The 8,363-nt window shown below is 41.1% G+C and overlaps 1 protein-coding gene across 1 annotated transcript in view; it reads right to left on the bottom strand.

Annotated features, from left to right (window-relative positions):
* The window catches only part of SERTAD2 (SERTA domain containing 2), a 22,326-nt gene that overhangs the window by 13,239 nt on the left and 724 nt on the right, over nt 1-8,363 (bottom strand). The window lies entirely within an intron of this gene.

Here is an 8,363-nt window from a genome sequence, read left to right as displayed (position 1 = left end):
CCCTCCCAAAGGCTGCCTTCAGGCCCCTTGCTGACTGCTTCTGGCCTCGGGGAATGGCGGAAGCAGGGGCAAAATTCCAACGGGGAGAAAGCCTCGCTGCTTATTTACAGACCGGGGAAGGGCTCCCCGAAGACAGGGGAGGGTGTTACTAACGCGAGCCCTAAAGCTGCCTGCGCCGGGAAAGCTTTTTCGGAAACAAAAACAAAACAAAACAACCACCGAAGCTCATCCAGGACGAGGTCCCTGCAGTAACATCCATGCTAATTGGTAAGTAAGACAAAGCCTTCCCTAACAAATCAGCAATGTAATTACGAAGCCAGTCGCTAGACGCAGCCAGCTCGGCGCGNCTAAGGAAGGTAAAAAACAAAACAAAACAAAAAACAAAACAAAAAAAACCCACCCAAACCAAACCTCAAAAAACTCTTGACTGTTTGGGAATGTCTTTTTAATGTCCACAAGTTCAGAAACTCTAGCTTTCCCTCTCGGGATTTTTACATACTTCTATTAAATGGAAGACCTGTTTCAGACACTGTTGGTTTGTCAAATATCATCTTTTCTCTCGGAAAAAGAAAAGGAAAAATTTAAAGGTTGACAACGAACTGCATTTAGTGGGCAAAACAGACTCAAGTTCTGGGAGAGAATGTTTCAAGTAAATATTTCTTTGGAATATATTATGGCCTTGTTAATAAACATCTGGAAAGAAAAACAGGCTTTTTCTAATGTTACTGTTAAGTAGTATAAAATGTTTCTAATATCCCGTCTTACTGGTTCCTCCACCAGCTGGGGATTTTAGGTTTTAAATTCAGCTAAATCTTACGAAGCTGGGGACACGGGTCACCTTCTTCCAAAGACAGTGGAAATGCTAGCAATTATTTTATTTTACCTAAGGATCTGGCCAAAAAAGCACCACACCCTTGAAGCAAAGACTGAGCACAAATATATGGTTTCTGAACTTAAGTTTAACAAAAACATACTCAACATTTGCTTCAAAATCCTCAAGAGAAAACTGCCCGTGTAGATGAAACAAAACTGACAAAATGTTGACAACTACTGAAACTGGGTAACATATATGAGGGGATGCACACACTCTTCCCTTTACTTGGGAGTGTTTGGAATTTTCCATAATAAAAAGTTAAACACACACACACGTCAATGCATCTGTTCAAAATTCTACAAATTAAAAAAAAATCAAATAAGCACAATAAATTATTTACACCCTCAGTGAGAACTATTCTATTAACTTGATAGGTTAGTTTACACAGAAGGCAGCTATTAATGCTCCATGTAAACGAAGCACGCCCAGTACAGGTCAACTCCTTTCAAACTCTGAAAGACAGCACATCACGTTCAGCCACAAGGGGGCGCGGCAGAGCAACAAGGCACGCCTGAAGTCTGATTATTCACTGCAATTCTACCTATAGACCTCTCTCAAAGTATACACATTTCGAGATTGTTCCCAAATTGCAATCTACACAAGACACTGCTAGGCAAGTGAAGAGGCTTGCCAAGGCCAAACTAAATTATATTATGCTATGGTTCACACTGAATAATACTGTATGCAGAAAAAGGCTGTTGCCTGTATGTGTGACACTGATGTTTCAAAAACCATGGTTAAAATCCCTGGAGGAGTCCTGAAGTGAGAACACACACAACAACACACATACAAACCCAAGTATAAGACGAGACCTTGGAGAAGCCAACAGTTTGAAATTTCCAGTGGAGGTCCTAACCACAGTGGACTCCCAACCACACGAGTTAGTCTCAATGGTAGCATTAAGAATTTTACTAGTATTGAAAAGCCTTCAACAAGGCTTATTAAGAACTGGAAATTATTTCCACACTGAACAGATAAGGCTTCAGTCAGTTATTTGCGAAAACTTCAAAAAGGATATTGGGGGAGCCACTTAATTGTAAAATGTAACAAAGTAAACCTCAGAGAGATAATGACACCAGTTACTGTGTAACTACTTGCTGAAATATTTTTCTACTCAATTACAAGTTGATGCTCTATGATGTTGTATGTTCCATAATAATGTTCATAAGAAATTAACTATTATCACCAATGTTTCCCTTTGAAACTTTGTAAATACAAACGTTTTTTATAATAATTTATTATAATCATATAAATTATGTTGGTAATTCATACTAATTTGGTGTTAGGAACATCTTTAGCATGCTGAAGCTAAAGACTCATAATTAAGGAAAAAAATTCTTAGATTTGAATTTCTTTCTCTTACGATAATGGGCCTATAAAGGCTAACCAGCCTTGCCCCACCCCATTCCCGTGCACAATGAAAATATTTTTTTCTCCTGTATTTAGAATTGCTTGGATGGGATTCTGGTTTCAACCCTCCTATATAGCATCTTTTCCCCAAAGATACCTTGTTTTCCCCCCTCACACTAGAGACCCTTAATAAACAATGTCAGGGGGAATAAAAAGGCTTAGTTAGGGTAGAAACCAGTGCTCTGCCAAAAGTAAGTGACAGGTTTGTTTTTTTGGTTTGTTTTGTTTTTAAGAGGGCCATCAGATATATAAAACAGTCACACTAAAAGAAGCAATACTTTGCTCAAATAAATCTGTGTAAAATGAAATTACATCTTTAGTTAAAACAAAAGGTTGCCTTCCACATTTTGTTGGCCAACTACTTACCACTGGATGAAATAAAAACTAAGTATGCCACATCAGGAAGTGTTTTTATGGAAGTGTTTCTTAAACATTATGGGGAGGTTTTAGTCTTTGTGTTCAAATTCAGAATGCTTTATTACTGTGAAAGATCACTTTAGAGAAGGCACATTATAAAATATTACTCACAAATATCGAAAATATTTCATCTTTTAAGCTGCACATGCAGTCTATTGTTTTTTAATTTACTTACTGAGTAAAATTAAACATTGTACTGTATGGTCCAAATCTGGATTCCTTCAAAAAAATCTCTACAACATGACATAAGAGGATACAAACCGAAGGTAGATAGGATACCAGAAATAGACTTAAGAGACATGTGAAAGGGAGGAAACTATTTTCCTGTGTAAATCTCAGTCCCACGTAAGCCACATCCATACTCCAAATGAGTTAGTTAGTCCTAAGAAGCAGGCAGGCTGGTGACAAGGTCTTACGAAGACAATTTAATCTTTATATAATATACTTGGATAATTCACAAAGTAGAAAAAGAAAATGAGGATACAAACTGGACTTGAGAGCCATGAATGATACTTTATAAATATGGCAGCCCTTGATTTTACAAATAATCGTTTGGGGCCACTTTGAGATGAAATGTATTTCTTTCGGAGGACTTCTGCGTATTGATAATTAATGACCCACGGAACACAAAGTCACTTAGTCAAAGACAATGCAAATAATCAACGTACCACACTGAATATGATCCATATTTATTTTCTAAGGAACCGACCTCTTAATACTTCGATGATCTCCAGTGATCCCTACGGAGAGCCTGCTTCCAGTCTACCACACTTGCTACCCCTAACATTCCACCCATCCTGCCTAGCTTCAGGGGTTTCAGAAGCAAGAAGACAGGTGCCACTTGAGGAGTCCACATTTTGAATCTAGAAACCAGCTACCATCAGACAGCTAACAATCATCATCAGGTCAAATCTATTTTACTTTACATTCCTGGATTTGGCACAAAATAGTTTCAAAAAAGCGGCCTGTTTTAAAAACTATTCAGAAGGGACCATCACCAGGTTCATGATGAGCAGAAAGGCAGCCCAGAAATTTCTCGTTCAGCTGCAGACCACAAAACTCAAATTCCTCTGCTGGGTCGCTTCTCTGACAGCGGGGAAGACACGGAAATACACACGCACAAGGAGGTTCCCTCCTCAAAAACGGAGAGAAATGTGGACAGCAAATCTGTATCACATATTATTAGCAAATGGAATAACCACTCAGGGAGGGTCGGTTTAAAACAGGTGCCACTTCATTATCTCCTCAGCGTGGCGAGAATTTTACGCAAACCCGTTCTGGTGTAGAGAGGACCTTGGGACTTTGAGATTCCCTGAGCTGAACTCAGGCAGCACGTCTCAACACCAGGGTGGGGTGCTCCAGCGGCCCTGCTCCAAGCCCCAGGAGCTGCGGCGTGCCGGGGGATGATAAGCAGCCGCCAGGAGAGGAGAGCAGGGAGCTAAAGGTTGATCTGCGGCAAGTGGCAGAGCCGTCCGAACGTCATTTTCTAGCCACGGCTTATCCAAGGGGTTCTTTTCGCTTCTTGTTCAGCAGATTCATACAGCCCGCTGTAAACATGTGTGTGTGCGCGTGTGTACATGAGTGTGTGCGCGTGTGTACATACACAAAACGCCCTTAAGAGCCAGAATCCCTGCCCCTTCACCATTCCACGCGAAACTCCCTAGAAGCACACACACACACAAAAACACGCTTGGTTTGGCGTTTCTCCTCAATTAACCGCCTATGCAGATTGTTAAAGCAGAAACCTTAGAACTACTTAATAACTCTGCAAAGTTACAGGGCTTTTGCAGAGAGACAAAAAGACAGTAATTCAGACATGACTTCGTTTTAAGCACACAGGTCTGCTGCTACCTGGAGTCACTAGAGAAACAAAGCTGCCTTTGGGCACCTGAAACTAGTCAGACCTGCTGTAGCAGTCGCACGGTGGCTCCAGATCTGCCCTCCGCTCTCCTCCCTCCAGCCCCCGCCCCACGCATCCGCATAGCTCACTCCACTCGGGGCGGTGCCGGGCCGGCCACACTCAGCCCTCGTCCCGCCGCCGTCCCTGCTCAGAGCCAGGGCCAGCGCTCCACACAGAGCATGCAAGTGTCAGGACAGGCCGGACGGGCGAGCGGAGGCCCACTCCATTCTGAACCGAGAGAGCAGCCCCGGGTACGGAGTACAGCTTGGACAGCTTACGTGGTCCTAGGTTTCTAGAACGGATAAATCAAACTGTGGTTGTGTGTGTGTCAGTGAATCCTGGCAGGTATTTCTAATTAAGTTCAGATGAGGGACAGAAGACCTTGAGAGGAGACGAATGAGCCTCTCCAGCTTCTGGAGCCCTCAGACCACAAAGGGAGCAGGATTTCCAAAAGGGAGTTTGCATTGTCTATATGAAGTGCTTAGTTTCAATGATAAGCATTTGTTTTGTCCCATTAAAGGCCACATGACTGCAAAGCTACTGTGATGTTTTTATTCTGAAATTTTTATTTGTATTTCAATGAACATTTTCAGACAGCCAAGCATGTTCTGTTTGTCTCATGATCTTCAAGAAAAAAGAAAAAAAAGAAAACAGTGACACAAGGCATCTATTTATTACCCAGAATAGGAATGTCGTCTTATTGGCCTGACATATGCCATTCACAGATTCATACAAAGAATGAACTGCCACACAGTGCTCAGGGAGAAAGACACTGCTCCACACAATGAGTGATGGGCGCTCCGGGGGACAGTTCTGCTCACAGGGTTTCCCAGCATCTGCACAGAGGGCAGAAGTCTGCTTTTCATACCAACTGCACTAGCCATTGGAGACAATAATTTTTTTTAAAGACACGCCAGCGTGGGTCAGTAGCTGTTTCCTTCAAGAATATTAAAACTAAAGTAAATACCCACATACTTTTTTAAGCAGGAGTCCTAGCTTATGGGTTTCTACCATTTGTTGGAGTAATATATAGTAGCAGCAGGTAGAAAATTATGATTTATGCATATGCAGTGGCCAAATCTTAGATTTCCATGTTCTGCTGGCCAGTATTAATTCATGGGAAGACCTATGAAGGTAGGTGTTACCCTTACTGTGAGGCCATTTTTCACTTAAAACTGAAGCTTGCCCTCTGGTGCCTTTAGCATATACGTGATCTTTGGACTCAGTAATCAGAGATCTCTCTCTCTTTCTCTTTCTGTCCTTTGCCAAGAAGCTACTGCAACTAGAACCATCTCCTATAGGATAGATCATAACATTAAATACGAAATTTCTGTAGCAACAAAGTTTTTAAAACATTCTAAAAGTGAATTAAGGTTCACACTCCTCAATACCAAATTTATCTCTACATGTATTTAGCCTACATATAATATTGACAAAGTGGTCTTGATTTTTCTGACAGAAATTAAATATAAAATAAAACTCCATGCTTTTACTAGTTTTCTTTAATGAGGAACCACAGCAAAAAACCAACTCAAAAAGTTTCTGTTGTACCTTTCACTTAGTTAATTAAAGTGTAAAATATTGGGGCGCTTGGGTGGCTCAGTTGGTTGAGTGTCCGACTTTAGCTCAGGTCATCTCACGGCTCACGGGTCTGAGCCCTGTGTTGGGCTTGTACTGACAGCTCAGAGCCTGGAGCCTGCTTCGGATTCTGTCTCCCTCTCTCTCTGCCCCTCCCCCATTCACACACACACACACACACACACACACACACACACTCTCTCTCTCTCTCTCTCAAAAATAAACAAACATTAAAAAAATAAAGTGTAAAATATTTTGATAGAGAGTAACCTTGTAGTCAAATTTCATACTGATAATCTGTAGTATGCTACTTTACTTGACAAAAAAACACTATATGCATTTGTCTATATTTTTTACCTCCTCCATACTTATCTTTATGTTTTGTGTATGTGTCTGTCTCAAGTAGTGTTGTACTTTTATTCTGTCATTGGAGCAGTATGTAAAATAGTGGATGCGAAAAAGCTCTCAGTTGCTACACAAATTTGAGTTTTAAAATATCAACACTTTTATTATTTTCTATGCTCATTGTTGATAATTCAGTACATGACAACTGGGTAAAATTTATATTTCACCTTTGCACTGAAAAAGCTTTCAAGGGGGACAGTTCAGCAAACAAGAGTCTAAAGGATTTCAAAATCTCAATTAATATCCTTCTCTTAGTTCTTAAAGGGAAACAAACCTGCACAGCTGTTACCTAAGAAGCTGTGACACTTGCCTGACAATAAAACTGTTCCTTAGGACATCTTGTTGTATACTTGGCTGGTATTATAAAATGGGAGTCCTCTCTCCTACCTGTTGTGATAAAGCAAGGAACACACTGAGTGTCAAGAAAGAAAAGAAAACAAAAAAAGGCTGTCAAGTCCATTTCCTAAGATTTCTCAGTCTGACAGCAACACGGTTATGTACGTTTTGATTAGGAGGAGAGGAAAAAAGTAAAAATTATCTTCAAGGGTTCTTCAAATTTGATGAACATAAACAACTTTACGTCACCATATAATTCCTCTAAGTAAATCAATGAAGCTAAAAGAAAACTTTCTAACATTTGTCTGTTTTTCCCCCACAAAGAAACTGATGAGGTTAACAGGAAAGCGGAGATCCATGAACAAGCTATTCCTGCTCACGCCAGAAGCTGGGTCTTCGGATGGGTATTTTCATCCTCACAGCTCACTCCAGCTCACTCAAATCAGAATAGACTGCTATAAAAAGTGGGAGCAATGGGAGGAGCTCTTGGAGTGAGGCATGCCTTCTGGTTAGCTGAGCAACTATCCCCTTCCCCCGCCTCAGCACAACAATGAAGAGACTCTCAGGTGGACTGCCCTCCAGGGGTTGAGTGGAGCCAAGAGCCCACTTCAATCCTGTCAGAGACTAGTCCCTAATTACAAAATGCTACTTTGAACACTTAAGGCCTCAAGGATCCTATTGGCTACTACAACTTCTAGGTTCTTTACACACATTATGGACATTTCTTAACATATATTGGGAAATCAAAAAGCGTATTTCATGAACAAAGCTTGAAAACATTTACTATCTTCCTCACGACTGAGGCTGCCCAATGCGATTCAAATAAAAACTGCTACAGTCTGAGGCTGTCTGTCTCACCCCGCTGATTGCCCTTCCCTATTCAGTGCCTGTGAAAACTTACTTTCTACCACCCCAAACATCCTGAAACTACCCAGTTTGAAAGCAAAAAGTTATCCTAAGACAAACTCTACCTAATCTTTTTTGTGAAATTTAGACTAAACCCGAAACCCCACTCCTTTCTCAATCTATTACTATTACTTCTGCTAAAGGTAGGATGATTGATGGCCAAGAATAAAAATAAGAACAATTTATGATTTTCTTTAGATGCAGTGGCCCTCTGACGGCACCCTCTGTCTTAATGGTACAAAGTCCAGAGCCAGGGACAGCTGGCTCCCCGCAGCCCCCTCCCTTTCAGTCATAGGCGGTTACCACCAAGATGACTTGTAGATTTCTAACTTAAAAGCCAGTGAGACGTTAAGTTTAATACACACATATATTCAAAATCAATTCACTTGTCACAGGCGAAAGGAGGGTAGAGAGGGAGGTTTTCAAGCTAAAAACAGAGAAACTCATAAAAACACACTATAGCAAGTTGGATGCAGACCCGGTCACGGAACCCAAAAGTGAAGCAGCCTTCGCTCCAGCAATCCGAGCCTTAAAAAA

The sequence above is a fragment of the Crocuta crocuta genome, unplaced genomic scaffold (genome assembly GCF_008692635.1).
Source record: "Crocuta crocuta isolate KB4526 unplaced genomic scaffold, BGI_CrCroc_1.0 scaffold113, whole genome shotgun sequence".
NCBI lineage: Eukaryota > Metazoa > Chordata > Mammalia > Carnivora > Hyaenidae > Crocuta > Crocuta crocuta.
The sequence above is the reverse complement of the archived record's forward strand: the minus strand, read 5'-3'. Positions and strand labels throughout refer to the sequence as shown.